Here is a 17409-nt window from a genome sequence, read left to right on the forward strand (position 1 = left end):
CTGAGAAATTTTAGATTTGTGATTGTTTAACTTAGGCAGTAGGTGTATATTCACTTTTTAATCCTCTTGTTATTTGGAAAGGTTAAAAGTAAGGGAATTAGAGTAACTTCCCTTTCCACTAGCATAAATCATTGATAAAAACTGTTTATAAAACACAGCATATATATTTACTGTAGAAAGTTTTCAATGTTCTAGTGTAGGATTCAGTCCTAAAGATATCTGAATTTCAGAGTAGATTTCTTAATTGAACTGGATAAATATTTCTGGGTTTAAGTTTTGCAGTCTTTTAACCACATGCTGTAACACACTCAACAGAGATAATATACTTTATTGTTTCTTTACCTAGTAAACATTTCCAGAAAACGACAACTTCTAAACTCTTAACTTTTGCCCTTATTGATAATTAGGTATGTTAATCCATTCTTGTGTTGCTACAAGATCATACTAAAGCTAGGTAATTCATAAAGAAAAGAGATTTACTTGGCTCTTGGTTCTGTAGACTTACAGAAATCATGGTGCTGGTGTTTGCTTCTTGTGAGGCCTCAGGAATCCTACAATCATGGTGGGAGGCAAAGTGACACATAGTGAGCATGGTAGCAAGAGAGACAGAGGGAGGAGGTGCTATACTCTTTTATCAACCAGATCTCAAGTGAACTAACTCACTCATCACCAAGGGGATGGCTCTAAGCCATTTAGGAGGGATTAGTCTTCATGATCTACTACCTCCCAGTAGGCCCCACCTCCAGAGCTGAGGATATCAACATGATATTTAGAAGAGACAAACATCCAAACAATATCAGTTGGTTATATGTAATACCTATATTGGCCTGTTAACTTGACACATGACAGACAGGAGAGAATAAATGATAACCAAGATAAAAATTATCCAGAGCTCTCAATGTTTATTTTATGTATGCTTAAGATGATAAAATACATAGAGCTTATTTTTGAGAAGCCCTGTAACTGACCAAAACCCATGCAGATTTCCCAAATTGCAGGGCCTTTTAATCTTTATATAGCATGTAAACATAATTTTAATTGCTCTCTCAAAAATCATAACAAGCGTCCTAGGAATTTCCTAGCATCTGGTGATAAGTGACATGCCACAAGTGATGATGAAAATACATTGAAACATTGTGATGTGTTTGATTCCAGAAATGAATGAGCATCCAGGCATTGACTATGGTGAAATACTTTTTCCTTCCACAGGGACAATTTTTAAGAAGGACCTGAAGGTTATCATGGCTTAGGGCCTCTCTGACTTCCAAAATTTTACAGATTCCACTCACTCTTCTCCAGATCTGCTCATTTAATTGACTTGAAATTCACTAGTACATTCAATCACCAAATACTTATTAAGCACTTACTATGTAACAAGCATTTATCTAGGCACTGGAAATTCAGACCAAGAATGCTGCCTTCAAAAAGTTTACATTTTGTTGGAGGAAAGACATAAGAATGAATAAGTAAATAAATAGGTAAACATATATACATTTAATGTGTGGTAGAAATAAAGAATCACCATTTACAGTTTAGTCCAGGCAGCGGCTTCTCTGGATTGACTTCCTTGATGACCCTGGTCTGTCCTCTGTTCCATTCCTAGATACTCCCCCTCCTTTCACTAAAGCAGCAATTCCATATTATTGTCAACATGTCTTTAGGTTTGTCTCTGCCCAGTAGACTCCAAGAAGGCAAGGATCATATTTTCCCAATATTATTTTTCAAAATGACTAGTCCAGTTCATTGGTCATGACATATATGATAAAATAGCTATAGCTTATTGAGTGCTTAGTAAATTCAAAATGCTATTCTAAAACCTTTACATTTATATCAGTTTTTTATTGCTGCATAACAAATTACCAAAAACTTAGTGGCTTACACAACATACATTTATTATTTCATAGTTTCCAAAGGTCAGAAATCCAGGCACGGTTTAACTAGGTTTTCGGTTGAGGGTTTCACAAGGCTGCAGTAATCGTGTCTGCAGAGATGTGTTTTTAGCTGAAGACTTGACTGGGGAAGAATGTGCTTCCAAGCTCATTGATGTATTGGCAGTATTCATTTCCTTGCAGCTATATGACTTAGGGCCCTGGCTTTCTACTGCTATTAGCTGGACGCTCCTATACATTACTACAAGTTACTCACAGTTTCCTCCCATGTGACTCTTTCTGTATGCAGTTCATAACATTGATGTTTGTTTCTTCAAAGTCAGACAGTTATTGTCTCTAGTCTGCTAAGGAAAAATCACATAAGGGAATGTAGTCATTTCCCGTCATCTTTGCCATATCCTATGGTTAGCACATGAGAAGTTCCACCTATGCTAATGGGGAGGGGATTTCATAATGGCATAATGCACTGGGGGCTGTCTGAGAATTTGCCTGCCATACCATGTATTGTATCATTAAATCCTCACAACTGTATAAGGCATGGGATATCATTATGAAGTTAATAAAGCCTAGGACACCAGCTAGTAAAAAGCCAAGTCAAATGCATGTTCACCAAATTTATAAGTGAAGTAGAAAAAAAGTAAACGAATGCATTAATGTTGATCCAGATTTTCCCATTACAAGCAATATGAAATACACCTGTGTAATTAATAAAAATCTACTCATCACAGAATGCTGCTTAAACTAAGAATCTGAGAAAGGATCAAGTACTTGTGTCTCATATGCCTGTTTGGTGGAATAGAAGCAGGAATTTCCTGAGATAATTAATTTATTTTATTTCAATTTCTTCACTTTGATTTTGTGTGTTTTTATGTATTCAATTCCAATAACTTAAAATTGTTTGTAGTATTAATCCATTGTAAAGTCATTAAATAATTTGACGATATCATGTTGCATTATTTTGATAGACTGATTTGTTCATTCATTCATTGTATACCTTCACTAATAAGAATATTACTTCTTTGAGAGCTAGACCTATTTGTTTTAAACACTATTGTGTCCCGAGAACCTATCAAATAGTAGGCACTTAGTAGGTACTCAAAAATAACTGAATGACTTGACTGAATCAAATAAAATAACATACTCAAACAATAATTTCAAATTTATTGTCATGTTTTTCTTTTATTCTAACATTGTTGTGTTGCTACTCTTTGCTATTTGTATTTAAAAGCCAAACTGTATCTAGAATAAATTAGTGGAATTAATTCTCAAGCTTCATTTGGCTTTAATGCACCATCAAACAAAACGTATTTTGAGTTTTTTCTGTTGTTTAAACATCACCAGCATTTAATTAAATTTCAGATAGCTAAAGTTGGAAGGAATGTGTTGCTTTGCCAAAATATAATCCACATAGATTTTAAGAAAAGTTGTGTTTTCCCACGTTGGTTTTAACTCTGAAGGTCTAACTTATAAAGTGTTCCTCTGATATCTGAAGACATACTCATTTTTATGATGTATTTCATATAATCAAACTAACTAAATGATTTTGGAAACAAGATTCCGACAGCATTTTTTTCCCCTCTCTTCCATTTTTAGCTAGGAAATATCCAAATCATTTATCTTGAGGTAGATCATTCTTGTGGCTTATAGCAATAAACTCGTGGCTAACATATGGTGTTATTTAGCTGTGTAACAGAAAAGATTAATCAAGCAACAAAATGTCATTATAAAAAAACATTTTAAACTGAATTTTCTTTTCGCTCACTTATGGGCATCTAGCCAAATTCATCTGCAGCTGACTTAAAGAAGCACATGTGGAAATAAAAAGCCAGACTCTTAAATTATCAGTGGCATTTGATATATTTGAGATGCCACACTGGCTTCCCATTTCTTGTGAAATGTAAATATTTCCTTTTAATGAGAAATTACATTGTCATTTTAATTTTCACGTAGGTATGAAGTGAATTTTTTTGGTGTTCATTAAAAAGAGTAATGTCACCAACATTGCCAAAAATAGTCAAGCTCGACCTCTTACTATTGGCCACCCAAGACTTATAGTAAATGATTATGTCTTCTAGACCTCTCTAAAAAGGGAAAGTTTTAACTCACAAGAGAGAGAACTTACAGGAAAGACTTTAGTAAATGATGTAACTTACAAAGACGACTTTGGCCTTATTGAATCTCTGGATGTGTTAGAATTATCTTACCATTAGGGCAAATACTCATTGGCAGGAAAAATAACACCTTAATAACAATAGCTATTATTGTGTTTTGAATGCATGTAAGTACTATTGTAGTTAAATTAAAAAAAAATTTAAAATATTATATTAGACTTCCATCCAATTTTTAAAAACTTTAAATGAAACAGTAAAACAATGGTGTAAGGAATGAGGATCCACTACTGCTTTTGATATGAAGGCTTTACACTTGAAATATTAATAACTATTGCATTATCTCACACCCCAAACAGAAGAAACTAACATTAATCACATGCTAAATTTTAGGTAAGCACTTTACTTATGAATTATTGAGTCACCTTGTGAAATAAGTACTATTTAGCTCCAGGCCCTGGGTATGAACACAGACCCGTTTGATTTCAAAGCCTTTGTTTCTCCAATTGACCTAAACTTTACAGTTTCTGAACCAATTTAACCTTTGTCTTATCAATATGTATCCTCAAAGACTAAATTTTGTTTCTTTTTTTTTTTTTTTTTTCTGAGATGGAGTCACCCAGGCTGGAGTGCAGTGGTGCGATCTTAGCTCACTGCAACCTCCACCTCCTGGGTTCAAGGGAGTCTCCTGCCTCACCCTCTCAAGTAGCTGGGATTACAGGCATGAGCCACTGTGCCCGGCCAAGACTATAGGTTTTCAGCAGCTTTTCAGAACTTATTAATGCTGCTCCCATTTTATGGGGCTCATATTATAACTTATTTGTTTGTTCTGGTTATATATTTATGCATATATATCTTCAGTTTATAAATTGAACAAGGAACACATTCTCATAACTTTCTCAAAACCTGCTGGATATGTGACACATTAATTTGGAATACATTTGTATAAATTAACATGCTAAATATGTAAACTAAAATTCAGACTAGCTAGCAGTATGAATTCTACTTCATTTATATTTCCAGGGCATAAATTAATTTTTTTTACTGAAATAGGACAATCCTTCCTTAATGAGCTTTATATTAAAATAATGAATGTAATGGTAAACATGAAGCCACAGAGATTGTTTACACTGGTAACTGTTCATAAAATTAGTATTTTTTTAGTTCCCAGGGATCATAGTTAAATCGTTTATTAGCAGAGACAAACAAATTAATCTGTTGGAAGAAAATATAAGCACAATATCCTTTGAAATTTTCATGCATGATAAACACTACATTATTCTGCCAAATTTATATTGAGCAGAGAGTAGTACTCAGTCCAATTCAACAAATGTGTATTAAATGTTTACCATTATTCTGATAAATATTGTTTCCAAAGACATGAGCTTCTGACCTCAAAGAACATAGTATCTATTACAAAAAATAGACAAGTAATTTTTTAAGTTAGTCCCAAGGGCCTAATATTTCTATAAAAATGATGCAAAGTGCTCTGAGAATTTAAAGGCGTGTGAACTAAAAGAAGTATAAGATTGGTGGCATGAGGAAATGAAGAAAGTGTGATTAACAATAACCCATTCTGTAAAAGTCAAAGAGAATAAGAACCATAAATAAATCACTTAACTTTAGATTAAGAGGTTATTTCTAAGGTAAATTTTTGAAATGCAGTAAAACCAACAAAGATAGATGCTGAAGAATGCATACTATATGATTTAACTTATATAAAGATCGAACAAGAAAATCTCATCTATCATAGGAAAGATTATAATATTATTCTTGAGGGATGACATATAAAGGAAACTTCTGAGGGTGCCAGAATGCTCTAAGTTTTGATCTAGGTTGTTACAAGGGTCTGTATATGTAATAATTATTTTCGTTATATACTGAAGATTTGTGTAATTCACTACAAATAGCTTAAATAGCAATTAAAAGTGATTTTTTTAAAAACAGAAAAAGGGAAGGAAAGAAAACAAAAAATAGAAATCTGCCCATAAAGGTTGTATTGAACAATGGATCCAGCTTCATGTAAAATTAAGCAAATTCCCAGACCCAAAAGTAACTATGTTACTAAATTCCCTGTATTGTTTATGTTAGTTTAGGCTACATATTCTGTTACTTGCAATATAAAGCATCCTAAATCATAGAAATACAGGTAAAAAGGCTTAAGTATCATTTTGCAATTTGAATCATAATTTAAATTATAACTAATAATTTTAAGTAATATTAAATATTTTTCATATTAAAAATAGAAATTCAGAAATGCTATGTATTTCATGAATTCTACTTAATGTTATAAAGCTGGCTGTTAATTATTTGACAGTATTAGAGTGTAAGAACAAAAAATCATAAAACTATTAAGTCCAAAATGTCATCATCATTTGTTGATTATATACAAAAGATATGTTCATATTATTATTGAACAATAGATATTCACATAACAGTTATTAAAAACTAATATGAATAAAATGTTCAGTATAAATTTTAAAATACAAAACACATGAAATTATGTGTATATATATGTGTATATATATATATGTATATTTATGTGGACGAAATTATCAAATTAATCTATAAACTTAATATATACCAAAGGAAAACATGCACAGAGATTCTATGGAAGTTGATAAAACTGATTTTAAAGGTGCTTATAAAATTAAAACATAGAATAATAAGAAAATAGAGCAACATGAAAAGAAGAGAAATTTGTTTAAAATATAACAATATATAAAACATGTTTATATTTAAACAAGTATGGTGAAGGACAGAGAATAAAATCAGTATAGTAGAATTAAACATCAAAAAAGTACGAATTTACATGTGGTACATTGTTACATGTATGTATGTCAAATCAAATTATTAGGATTATTAAACAAATTGGGATAGAGTATATTTAATCGTTGTTTTCATTGTTGAAGGGACCTAATGTATCAATTAATGCCATGGATTTTAAAGAAAAAAGCCTATGGATTTAAGACCTATTTTTCTAGCATATGAAATTGTTAATAACAATGCAAGATAGATATGTTAGTTACTTGGATTAGAAAATCTTTTTAAAATAAGACAAAATAAGCAAAAGCCATAACAAAACAGAATAAATTAATCATCTTACATTTTTCTACAATCATGTCTCTCCAACAAGAAATGTCATGAACCACTTCTAAAACTATGGGCTAATACATAAAAAGTTGTGAGTTTGTTTCTATGTGAATGAGCTGATCAGACATTTAGAGTATGAATAGATCTTTTATTCATACCTTAAGACAACAAAATTAAAAGCAAAATGAATCAAAAGCAAACAAAATCCACTTCCTAAAATAATGGTAAACTAAAATTACAAAACATTTGAACAAATGTAATGCCAAGAATGAGAGCCAGCAAACTGAATATTAAAACAGTAATTCAAACAGGATGATATTAATTTAACCAGATAGTTTGAAAAAGCCTTTTTAAACAGCTCCTTGAGGCTACTTTTAAAAATTAAATAGAATTTTGGTATTCACTTAGGATGTAGAAAGGTGAAAAAAATGTGATGCCACAAATAAAGAAGTTGTCTCTAGATGTATTGAAAACATATGAGGCACTCATCATAATGACAACAAACCCCACAACCTAAATAGATTAACTCAAACTATGAAGGAGAGGAATGACAATAAGAATAATAAATCCAGCACATTGTCTAGAGACAAAACTATCATGAAAAACCAGACTCACTCACACATGTTTAAACTATAAGATAATTTATATTAAATGTCTGACTAATATGTTAAATGCTCTAAGGGAAAGATAAGCAATATTTATAGATGCAGAAAAAGCATTTGATAAAATCCAATATCCTTTTTATTCATGATAAAAACTCTTGCTTGGTGTGGTGGCTCACGCCTGTAATCCCAGCACTTTGGGAGACCAAGGTGGGTGGATCACCTAAGGCCAGGAGATTGAGACCAGCCTGGCCAACATGGTGAAACCCCATCTCTACTAAAAATAGAAAATATTAGCTGGGGTAGTGGTGGGTGCCTGTAATCTCAGCTACTGAGGAGACTGAGGCACGATAATCGCTTGAACCCAGGAGGTGGAGGTTTCACTGAGCTGAGATCAGGCCATAGCACTCCAGCCTGGGTGACAAGAGAAGACAATGTCTAAAAAGAACAAGGAAAAAAAACCACTCTTGGCAAATAGGACATAGAAGGGAATTCCCATAACCTGTTAAAGAATAGCTACAAAATTCTGCAGCTTAACATCATATTTTTTTTTGAGTCAGAGTCTCACTCTGTCCCCCAGGCTGGAGTGCAGTGGTGTGATCTCCACCTCCTGGGTTCAAGCAATTCTTGTGCCTCAGCCTCCCAAGTAGCTGAGACTACGTGTTCCCCAGGCTGGTCTCAAAGCCCTGGCCTCATGTGATCTGTCCATCTTGTCCTCCCAAAGTGCTAGAATTACAGGCATGAGCCTCCATGCCTGGCCGCATCATACTTACTCTTAAAGACTAAATAGATCCCTCCTCCTTCTGAGATGTACATGGCAAGAATTTTCATGCTTATTACCTCTAAGCATCATGTGCTGGTATTTCTGGCCCAGTCAATAAAGCAAGGAAAAGGAAAATTTAAAAAGGCACATAGATTGAGAAGAAAGAAATAAAAAAATCTTTATTCACAGAAAATGACTGTCTATGTAGAAAACCACAAAGAATCATCAGAAATCTCTTCGAACTGACTGAATTGGGTAAAATCCCCAGGATGCAAAAACACAACAATTTTATTTTCTTTGTATATACTCACAATAAGCAATTGGAATTCAAATCCTAAAATAGTATCCTTTACATTAGCAATAAATGAAATATTTATGTATACATATGACAAAATATGTGTAATATTTTTATACTGAAAACTAACAAAACACTATAGAAATAAATGAAGACCTAAATAAATGGAGAGTTACGTCACATTCAGGAATGGGCAGACTTAGTGTTGTTAAGATGTAAATTCTCCCCACATTGATCCAAAGGTACAAAACAATCACAGTAGAGATACCAAAAGGATTTTTTGTAGACATTGACAAGCTGATTCTCAAATTTACATAAACAAGGCATTGGACCTAGAGTCACCAATACAATTTTGAGAAACTACAGTTGGGGTAATTGATTCATGATGAACTACACACTATAATTTAGGAAGAGAGTGTGGTATTGGTACTGGTGAATAGATAAATTAAAACAACATGAACATCTAGAAATATCCTGCACCCATATTCAATTGAGTTTTGAACTCATTCTGTTTAGTTCATCTGTTTTTGCAGTTATTTGATATGCCTTCATTGCTTACCTTAAGATGAAGACTCTCAGGCAGTAGTTTGAGCAACACTCATAGGCGGGTGATGAAAATGAGAACACATGGACACAGGGAGGGGAGTACTAAACGCTGGGGTCTATTGGGGGGGAAAAGGGGAGGGTCAGTGGGAGGGGGAGGTGGGAAGGGATAGCCTGGAGAGAAATGCCAAATGTGGGTGAAGGGGAGAAAGGAAGCAAAACACACTGCCATGTGTGTACCTATGCAACTGTCTTGCATGTTCTGCACATGTACCCCAAAACCTAAAATGCAATAAAAAATTAAAAAATAAATAAATAAAAGGTTTCAGAGAGAATAAACAATATTGTCAATCAGATAAGGGAAGAAAGCATCTGTGAATAAGAGACTAAACTCCTCATAATATAGTAATATGTAAATCATAAAACATCAGGAATGTATTATGAATGGAACATACATTTGTGGGAATGGCAGATGAGATGCATGAAAAGCAGTTTGGTGCCAAATCACTAAAAACCTTTTTTGCTTGGAACACAATGAGGAACTACCACAGGTTTTTCAGCAAGTAGTCATGAAGCATTGTGTGCATGTGGGGTGAGGGAGTACGTACCAAGGATGAGTGACCCAAAAGAGCTGAAGGCAGAGAGCCAAAAACAGACATTTGCTATAGCCAAGGGAAACGTTATATGACAGAAATACAGCAATAGAAGTAAAAATTAAGTGCAAGAAGAATGGATTTAATTTTTTTTTAATTGAGGTTTTATGTTACCTGATTACTCATTGATTATGGAGCAAGGGAAAATAAAGCAAGAATATGATTTCAGGTTTCTGGCCTGAACAAGATGTTTCTAATTTGACCAGTGCTTCCATGAGCATCACTTTGGCAGATACTGAAAGGGGAATAGCTGAAGGATGCAAATGGAAAGGGCATGTGATAAATTATAAGCTTTGAACTTACTTCCAATAAAAAATGTTTTAGGGACAGATAAGTGAAAAATATCACATAGCCAGCTTAAAATATAGGCCTGACAACCAGGAAGGAAATGTATACTGGCAATGCATATTTTTAGTTTATTTGAAACAAACATTTATTAATTCAGGAAGTATTTGAAGGCCAAGTATGCCATACATGCCGACAATTTATCTCTATTTTGTCATCTTCTTGTTTTCATCAACCCTATGGAGGAGGCATTAAGGCCACAGACATGGAATAGGTGGTCATGGAGAGTAAAACATGGGTAAAGAAATACAAAGGAGCTGAGGACACTCCTCTTTCTATCTCCTAATTTAGGGTGTGCATGAAGAAAAAGAATCAAGCAGTGAGAAAATATTTTAGGAAAGATGAGGGAACTGAGAATTTGAAGCCAAAAGTACAAAGTGTCAAGAAGGAATGATTAAGGAGCTCAGGTGACTCAGAAAGTGTTAGGTAAAATAAAAAATAAAGAAATTTTGATTTTCCAGTTAGATGATTGAATATGAAATTTAGATTTTTCCCACTAATGTGTGATAGTTGAGGCAATGAAATAAATTACTAAATTAGAGGTGAGGCAATTACAGACAATCTATATAGACTGCACTTTCAAAATGTTAAGATTGGAGAGGTAGAACAGAGAGGAAGAGACTGGAAGAGAGATTTTAGTGTAAGCTATACCTGGACATCTTTCTAGTTTTAAAGAAAGGTGACAGTACAAAAGAAGGGAATTAAGAAGATTATGTGAAACATACACATTCCAGATCAGCCAAATAAAGAAAGAGATTTGGAAGCTTAAGAAGTAAAGGGTAGGTGTGAGAGCAGAAAATATTTCGGGAATCATAGGGTAGGAAGAGGATCACAGATAATACAAACACAATTTCCAATCCAATCTCAGCATTCATTTAGAAAGTCCTTAACACCAGAATGCTTACTTCCCATATATTACAGCATTTGAAAAGAAGCATATGAAATAGACCCTTAGAGCTCTGAATTAAGTTTTTAACATATGTTCAAATTAGTTTGAGAGTTGACGACTATTATTCTTGGCAGATAAAATTAAATATTATAAAATTTTCCTAAATCTAGTAGCAAATGTGGGCCTGTCAAATATGTTTCAATTTACTACTAATTTATACATAGGTAAGACTTTTTACTTTAATTAAATATTCTGTGGAACATAGTGCATAAAACAGAAATAAAGTATTTGCATAGAATAATTTACTTATACCTTTAAAGATATACAGTTCAAACTATAATTGTGTTGTGGGATATGAGTAAATTGTTTGAAGAAAGCTGTTCATTAAATGATCTTTTGAGACTTAATTGTAGAATTACATCTTTAAAATTGTAAGGAAAGGCAATTTGCATTAGTTTCTTGAATTAGATGATTCAATATAATTATTTAAGTAACCACCTTTCAAGAATAAGATTGAGAAAATCCTGCCAAGCTTTGCATTTTAACTGACTCTAAAACACTCATCAATAACATTGAAAATAGGGTGACACACTCTTATAGAACACAAAATCATGACTGTGCAGTATAAGCATATTTAAAACACCTTGGTAGTGAAAAACATAAACAGACTGGAAAAATGTAGAAAGAAATACTTAGCATCTGGTGCCAAGAAATCACTAAAGTCAGATCAATGAGGCATTTTGAAATTATTTTCCCACATTTTACAAAATAAGTCTCTGATTAAGAGTGACAATACTAAATAGTATGTGATTTCAAATGGACTATATAATACGGCATTTGCGTTGAAAATTTAGTAATAACTTGCCATTCTTAGATTTATAAGTTTAAAAAAATCTAATGAATTACAAGGATTCCTCTGGGCTTCTTACATATTAAAATATCCCAAGTATGCTGTTAGAAAAATCCAATCCATGTACATAACAGGTCTAATAATTCAATAAGTCATTTGTATTCTCTATTAATTAATTGTTGCTTCACTCAAACATTGCTCACTTCAGAAAATAAGCACAAGATGAATTATATTTAAGCAAGTTAGTCATTTTATTTATAATAAAGTTCATTTAACATAATTTTTTGGTAAGAAATGCCCATATAATTTTCATGGGAATATCCTGCAAAATTACTATTTAGTTTTTTTGTTTTTTGTTTTTTGAGAGAGAAAGTCTTGCTCTGTCACCCAGGCTGGAGTGAACTGGCACAATTGTGGCTCACTGCAACCTTCACCTCCTGGGTTCAAGCAATTTTTATGCCTCAGCCTCTGGAGTAGCTGGGACTACAGGCATGTGCCACAATGCCTAGCTAATTTTTGTATTTTCAGTAGAGGCAGGGTTTCACCGTGTTGCCCAGGCTGCTCTAAAATTCTTGACCTCAAGTAACCCATCCACCCCTGGCTCCCAAAATGCTAGGATTACAGATGTGAGCCACCATTCCCGGCCCCTATTTACTTCTTTAAGTATTTAAAAGGGACTGTACTCTATAAAGATGAAAAACAATAATTCTCTGTGTTTGATAATTTCTGTATTTTAAAACAGTTGAGCTACAAGTATCTAGTTTCACTTTTGTATGTGTAAATTGAAGACAGTGAAAACTCTGCCCAGATAAAAACCCAAATGATTTTCTAAATATTGCATGTCTCAAGTCTGTGTCTTTTCTATGATTCCAAAACAACTGTTTAGATAATCCAACTAGTCTGTTATGTAGGAGTTAATAGTTCAATAATTAATATAATGTGGGTTAAAAACAAAGATGCTTTCTTGAATTATTTTTATGTTCAACAATTTCTTGTCTTTAAAAACCATAGACAAGCAAAGCAAAGCAAAGCAAAGGCTTTTCTTAGTAATAACTATACTTAGTAGTACTATGTGTAGTAACTATGTGTTTAGTAGTAATATACACGATTAACATTATGAATCATTTAAATTCATATGGGCAACATAATGTGGTAGTAGTACCTGGAATTGAAAATTGTACAGTTACTAACTATAATTCTTGCCATGGTTACTTACGTTGTCAGATATTTTTCCTTTACTGAATTTTATGAAATTGTAAACATGTAGCAAACATTTTTTTTTGTAAATAAGGAAAAGGTCTGGGTTGGAATGGGGCATAACTATTGGCCTAAATGGGTTTTATAAATTAGTGACATTAAACATCTGTCAACGGCATTATTCCACCATTGTATGCAGAAACTTTTGTCTAATTTGGTTCAGATCCCAAGGCATTACTGGACAACTCAAACAACCTAGGTATTTGAAACAACTGCACACTCCAGAGCAAGTCTTAGATTCAAGCTCTGCCTGTTCCTAATTACGAAAAGTTGGACAAGTGATGTATCTCTGTAATTCAGTTTCCTCACATCTGATAGGGATAAAATCTCAGTATCTAACTGACATTATGAGATTTTCTCATAATACTGTTGTGAGAAATGATTTAGATAGTCATATAGCACTCAGAACAGGGCCTGGTACTTAGTAAGCTCATAGTAAGTGCTAGCTATTATCACTCTTACTGTTATTCTATGAAAGGAGCACCCTCACAATAGATTTTTGGTCTGTGTCTTAAAATACATGATAAATTCATAACTTTCACTATATCTTGCTCCTTTGTTCCTTTCAACTCACGCTGATTATATCTACTGTGTTCATCACTTAGATTAAACATACATAATTTTTATCTTTACATCTATACATACTTTATTTTTAGATCTAAGTTTGGCACTTCCTGATAATAATTCAGCCAGTCTATTCTGGCACTACACTTTAAACTGTGTGTTTTACCTTCATGATGAACCTATAAGTAACACTTCCATAGAAATAAAACAACCACAATGAGAAAGCCAGGACTTGATAAATTCACTAGGTGGCAAATAAGAACATAACATATGGTGTGTTTAGCAGGAATATGTCCTATTAAGGTTAAAGATAGGGAGAGGCAGATTTATGGCTCCTTCTACCCTAGAAATAATAATCACATCAGGTCATTCTTCAGTATCAATTTTAAAATTCCATTTGTGTTCTCTAACTTTGAATTTTTAAGTTGTCAATGTAATATATTAAAAATTAATGAGAACAAAATATTTAATGATAATTATATAATGATATGTTTTAATTAAAATATGAAGGATCTAATAGACATACACAGAATATTCTACCCCAAAGCAGCAGAGGACACATTCCGCTCAAGTGTCTACAGAACATTCTGCATGGTAAATTATATGTTAATTCATAAAAAGAGACAACACATTTAAGAAGAATGAAATCATAGTATCTTTTTCAACCACAATGGAATGAAACTGGAAATCAATAAAAGAAGAAAAAGTAGAAAATTCAGAAATATGTATGAAATAGACAATACACTCTTGAACAACCAATGGGTTAAAGAAAAACAATTAAAATAAAAAGTAAAAAAAATCTTTAGATGAAGGAAAATTAAAATACAACATACCAAAATGTATGGAATGCAACAAAAGCAGTACCAAGAGAAACGTTTGTTGTAGTGACATCTTCATTTAAAAAGTAAGATCTCAAAAACCTAACTTAAATCTCAGAGAACAAGCAAAACAAGAGCAAGCAACTGAACCCCAAAGTATGTAGAGGAAAATAAATAATAAAAATTAGAGCTGGAATAAATGAAATGGAGAATAGAAAGGCAATAGGAAAGCGCCAATGAAACTAAAAGTTAGCTTTTGAAAAGACTAACAAAATTAACAATCCATTAAAGTAACAAAGAAAACATAAATAGAATAACTAAAATAACCTAAGAAGTGATTCTAACATACTATAATGAAGAATATGTTAACAAATTGAGCAACCCAGAGGAATTCTACCAAACACTTAAGAAATAATTAATACCAACAGCCAATCCTAATTGATATTAAAAAAAAACACTGAAGATGATGAAAGGCATGCAAACTTATTTTATGAGTTGAACGTTACCCTGATACCAAAGCCAGACAAAAAATACAGTAAAAGAACAACTTAAATGTATTACAGAAGAATGAATAAAAATAATGTGGCACACCACACACACACACACACACACACACACACACACGATGTATTGTTATTTAGCCATAAACAAGAAAATTTTGCCATTTTTGGCAACAGACTGTGAAGGAGATACTCCTCATTGAAATATACCAATCAGAAAAGGACAAACACTGCTTGATGATAATTACATAAAGTATATAAAATAGCCAAAAACATAGAAACAAAGAGATGAATGGTGGTTGCCAGTAACTGGTAGAAGGGGAAAATAGGAAGCTGCTATTTGTCTTAATTTGTTTGGGCTGTTATAATAACATAAACTGGGTGAATTAGAAACAGCAGAAATTTATCTCACAGTTCTGATGGCTGGAAATTGTAAGTTCAAGTCACCAGCAGATCCAGTGTCTGTTAAGGGCCTGTTTTTTGGCTCGTAAATGGTGCCTTCTTGCTGTGTCCTCACTCGGTGGAAAAGATGAGGGGTCTCTCTCAGGCTAATTTTATGATGGTACTAATCTCATTTATGAAGGCTCTGCCTTAATTACCTGATTACCTCCTGGAGGCTCTACTTCTTAACATTATTATCTTGGAGTTAGGATTTCAACATATGAATCTGAGGAGAAAACAAGCATGATATAGTTTGGCTCTGTGTCCCCAACCAAATCTCATGTTGAATTGTAATTCTCACGTGTCAGGGAAGGGACCTGGTAGTAGGTGACTGGATCATGGGAGTGTATTTCATTTCTCATGAAAGTGAGTTCTTATGCAATATGATGGTTTTAAAATGTGATATTTTCTCCTTCACTCTCTCTTCTGCCATTGTGTAAGACATGCCTCACATCATCTTCACCTTCTGCCATGATTATAAGTTTCCTGAGGCCTCCCCAAGCATATGAAACAATGACTCACTTAAACTTCTTTTCTTTATAAATTACCCAGTCAGGTAGTTCTTTATAGCAGTGTGAAAATGAACTAATAAAAAGCATTTAGTTCACTGTATTGTTCAATGGGTAAAAAGTTTCAGTTACTCAAAATGAATAAGTTCCAGAGATCTACTGTACATTTTCTATAGATTGTATTACTGTATTGTACACTTCAGATTTGAGATAAATTTCAAGTTAAGTGTCCATACAACCATCAGAATTTTTTTTAAATCATACATTCCCCAAATATACATGTTTAGTACTGATGTAATTTGGTTCTGTGTCCCCACCCAAATCTCATGTTGAATTGTAATCTCCATGTGTTGAAAGAAGGGCCTGGTGGGAGGCAACTGAATCATGGGGGTGGACTTACCCCTTGCTGTTCTGGTGATAAAATTCTCAGCAGATCAGTTTGTTTAAAAGTGTGTGGCACTTTCACCATCACACTCTCTCTCTTTCTTCTGCTCCACTGTGGTAAGACATGCTTGCTTCCCCTTTGCCTTCTGCAGTGATTGTATGTTTCCTGAGGTTTCCCAACCATGCTTCCTGCAGAACTGTGAGTCAATTATACCACATTTCCTCATATATTATCCAGTCTTGGTCATTCTTTACAATAGTGTGAGAATGGACTAATACAGAAAATTGGTACTAGGAGTGGGACACTGCTGAAAAGATACCTGAAAATATGGAATCAGTTTTGGAACTGGGTAACAGGCAAAGGTTGGAACAATTTGAAAGGCTCAGAAAAAGATAGGAAGATGAAGGAAAGTTTGGAACTTCCTAGAGACTCATTAAATTGTTGTGACCAAAATGCTGATAGTAACATGGACAATGAAGTCCAGGCTGAGGTGGTCCCAGATGGAGATAAGAAACTTATTCAGAACTAGAGTAAAGGACACTCTTGCTATACCTTCACCTAGATTTCAGAGGATGTATAGAAATGCCTGAAGTCTACTGCAGGGGTAAAGCACTCATAGAGAACCTCCACTACGGCAATGTGGAGGGCAGGTGTGGCACTGCTTAGTGGAGCTGTGAGAAGGCCACCTTCCTCTCACCCCAGAATGGTGGATCCTCTGATTGCTTGTACCATCCACCTGGAAATGCCACAGACACTCAACACCAGCTTGAAAAAACAGCCACAGGGCCGTTACCCTGTAGAGCCAGAAGGAAAGAGCTTTCCAAGGCCTTGAGAGCCCATCACTTCTGTCAGTGTGTCCTGGATATGAGACATGGAGTCAAAGATTATTTTGGAGATTTAAGATT

Source organism: Callithrix jacchus, chromosome 1 (genome assembly GCF_049354715.1).
Source record: "Callithrix jacchus isolate 240 chromosome 1, calJac240_pri, whole genome shotgun sequence".
Lineage (NCBI taxonomy): Eukaryota > Metazoa > Chordata > Mammalia > Primates > Cebidae > Callithrix > Callithrix jacchus.